The 3,818-nt window shown below is 32.5% G+C and overlaps 1 long non-coding RNA gene across 1 annotated transcript in view; it reads left to right on the top strand.

Annotated features, from left to right (window-relative positions):
• Nucleotides 1-451: 451 nt before the first annotated feature.
• The window catches only part of LOC129948443 (uncharacterized), a 98,252-nt gene continuing 94,885 nt past the window's right edge, over nucleotides 452-3,818 (top strand). The window contains exon 1 of the long non-coding RNA XR_008781874.1: nucleotides 452-769. This is a non-coding gene — a long non-coding RNA (uncharacterized LOC129948443). The remainder of the gene's footprint in view (nucleotides 770-3,818) is intronic.

The raw sequence follows: 3,818 nt of genomic DNA, 5'->3' as shown, positions 1-3,818 counted from the left end.
CTTCGACTGCTCACTTCGAAAAGAGAGGCAGTATAAGAGATCAACAACACGTGTTTTATCTCCAAAAAATATCCCAAAACTCATGTTGCAGACATCAGAAACAGCTCCAGAATCAAAAATCCACACCCTCGCAACTTAGGTTCCACAAAAGTCTACCACCAAAACAGCAGCAGCTCTAAAAATAGAGAAAGTATCTCTGCATAATTCGAAGATAGTGAGAAAAAGAGAAAATAAAGTGAGTGAGAGAAATTTCCCCCCACAACACTCGATGTGATATTTTCGGTACAAAATAATTTCCCTTGACGCAATATCTCCACAAAAAAAGTCGAAGAACACCGAGCGCCAGCATCCAACATCCAACAACATCTCTATGCCGCCTCCCTCCTGGATGCCGAAGCCGCCGATGGCACGAGATAAAAATTATTCTGGAATTCAGTCTTCGTGTGAATTTTATGAATCGTGGTTCATCCGATATATACGAGGGAGTAAAACGCTACCGTCACCGTAAACGTTCGCCGTATTCGTTTTCGTTTTCGTTGTCGCCGCTGATTGTGTCGTCTTCATTGTCAACTTCGCATCTTCTCGAGTCGAGTCAAATTCGAATCGTGAATAATTTCTCGTCTCGGGGATTATACGAGCGTGTATTCAAAAAATTAAATAAAATAAAAAGAAAAATGAAATAAATAAAAAGGATTTATCGTGTACTCATGTCTTTTCAAAGTCCTTGTTAAAAAATTGTATCCGCTAAGAAGGAATTCTCGAGAAATCGGTAATAGAAAATTATTCCCTTTTCATCTTCAACTTTTAGCTATAATATATGTGTGTAGGTTGTAGGTATCCAGGATTTTCAGGACTTTATTTTTGTTTGCATTTATTTTGTTCGTTTTGATATATATTCTTTATTTTTGACAAAGAAAACGACGAAGAGAAACTCGTCTTCCTTTGATCCAATTATCCTATTTTACAGTAACAGAAACAAATTCCAAGGATCTGATGGCAATATAGCAACATACATGCATGAATTTTATTTTTCGTTTTTGTTGAGCATAATTTTATGTTTTGGCCTCGTCATCGTTAACACTTAACTCGGGGTGGCGCCCCCTTGCTGTGCCTGCCCCCATTTTGTTGCTACCACAATCATGTGTAAGTGAGAAAAGTACTTGTCATCACAACACAATACAAAACATATCTACATTCTACATAAGTACATATATCATTTGACAGTGTCATCGAGTATATCCTTCTAACACCATTTCTTTTTCTTCTTCGAAATAACTTTTATCCTTTTTTCTCCTGCTCCCGCTTAACATTTCCGCAACAAGGATCCTCCAAATAAAAAGGATTACATAATAACGACCACAGTAATGTTGTTCATATTAGCGGGAGAGTAGCTATTTATATATGAACAGAAAATAAAAAAAAGGATGTTTAAGGATACGACTGTGTTATTGTCATTTGTTGTATATTATTTGCCGCGTGTTTATTTTTCTTTTACTTTTTGCTTTTTGTATTTTATTTATTTGTATTGCTGTGTTTTGGTTGTGTTTTTGTCCTTTTTATTATTATGTTGGATACAATTCAGCCGCCTATTCGGTTTAAGTGTTTGCTGTTTTGTTGTTGTTCTGTCACGTGAATTTGTAAATATCACACTATTCCTTTGGTTGTGGAAGTGAATGTCCTTTTTTGATAGAAATTTTATATTCAGTGTTGAGTGATGCGTGTTGAATCAAAACAGAGAAAAAAGTTAAATTTGATTCCTTTTTTTGTGAAAAAGGAGACGAATAAAAACCAAAATTGAATCTAATCTAAAATAATCATATCCTGTCAGTGAGTGTCCTTGAGAGTGGAATTTAAGTGAATGTACGCCAAAAAATGAATTTCATTAAATACAAAAATCTTAAGTGAATTTAAAGAAAAAAAATCTTGTCGTTCGTGAAAACAAAAAAAATGTCCTGTATTTTTGCTTCTTCGATAAAAGGATGAGACAAGGTGCTATTAATTAGTGCAGTGATTTCTTCCATGAAACACCCAACAGACGATACATTTAAAGGTACCAACAACATACCTACATAAATGTATTTTTATACTTCAACGTGATATCCTGTGAGTTTTTTGCTTATTGGCTTCGTATATTCCTTGAATCCTTGGATGGTGTGTACATTGTACACGATATACCTACAAGGGAATCAGTTTCCTTATATTTGAGTGAGATATAAATGCTTTTATTTTATTTTATTTCATTTTATTTTTGTGTTTCTTTTTAAAACTTGTATAGGTTGGTAGGTTGGTATAGGATTCTTTTGAAATTCCATCAGGGGGCTCATCCTGGCATTTATTTTATGTTCATTATTTAAATTTGCATTTTCTTTGTTTTTTTGTTGTTTTGTACTTGTTTTTGGGGTATTTTTTGGGTGCTCCTTTTATAATGACGAGGAGGTTTACCTAAGATACAAACAACAAAAAAGAAAAAAGGAAAGGTAAACAAGGATAACAAGCGCCTGCCGAACGCGTAGTATAGAGAAAACGTGCGTAAACTTTGTGGTAAGGTTTTTCTTTTCGTTCTATTTTTTTCTTTTTTTTTTTTGGTGTAGGTAGGTATTTTTTTTTATTATTTTTATTTTGTTATCCTTGAATTTTTGTTCTCTGTTGTTGTTTGTATATTGGTGTGCTTTGCAAGCAAGTAGTACAATAAAATAAAGATGTAGGTACCTTACGTCGCTCGCTCGTCGGGACCTTCCTCTACATAGTCAAGCCATACACAGACGACTATACAATAGAGGTACATATTCGTATTATATAAAGTATAGTAAGTAGAATAAAATTTGCTTAAGGAAAATATTTACTTAATTAATTGAAGAGAGGAACAAAAGATAATTTAGGTGGATTACATTATTATTAGGATGTTTTTTTTTCGTTTTGTTTAATTTTTGTTGTTTTGGGCTGTTTTGTATATGAACATTATTCTATTCACATTTTGTTTGCTTTTTTAATGAGAAAAAAAAGAAGAATTATGCAATGTAAAGTGTTTTGGTTTTGTTGATGATACAGACAGAGTGAATTATCATATAATGTTGACTGATGTTTTCGAAGGGCAGGGGGTATTGTTTATGTTTATGTATTTATGTTATAATGAAAAACTGTTGTAGTCATCAGAATTTTGCAAGGAATGAACAAGGACTTTGTTGTTGTCCTTATATACGTACATAATTTATGACTGGGTGTTGTTCTAATTATTAAAGAGGTCAGGCTATTTAAGGTGTTTATTTTTGGTGTAATTTTTTGTTGAATTAAAGAGTAAAGAAAGAAATGCTTAGGGGTGTAAGGCATTGATAATTTTGAAAAATAACTAGGTACGTAATTGTGATTAATTTGACGTTTATTTCTGGGAATTGGTGTCTTGAAATTGTTTGAACAATTTATAGATTTATGAATGATCAACGATTTTACTTATTGAACTTTTACCCTACGTAGATAGAAATAACATCAACCAGTTCAGGAAAATAATATCGTTTTACACTTTTGTGAGGGTGTTTACATTTAAGAAAAATTGCTTTGTCAAGACAACACATTTTATGTATGTTTACCTAACGACCTTACTATTTCTGAATGACGTACTTTACATACGTGTACAGTGTAAAATGTACAGTGTACACTGTACACTGTACATTTTAAAATTTGATTTAAAATCAGCGATTATCACATTTAAGTTATTAGCTACTTGAGTCATTGAAAGTTGGTTTTTAGCATCTATAAGAATTTAGATATTTTCGACATAGATATCCTTCACCAAAATCAATTGTTATCACATATGATTAAAT

The sequence above is a fragment of the Eupeodes corollae genome, chromosome 2 (genome assembly GCF_945859685.1).
Source record: "Eupeodes corollae chromosome 2, idEupCoro1.1, whole genome shotgun sequence".
Lineage (NCBI taxonomy): Eukaryota > Metazoa > Arthropoda > Insecta > Diptera > Syrphidae > Eupeodes > Eupeodes corollae.
The sequence above is the reverse complement of the archived record's forward strand: the minus strand, read 5'-3'. Positions and strand labels throughout refer to the sequence as shown.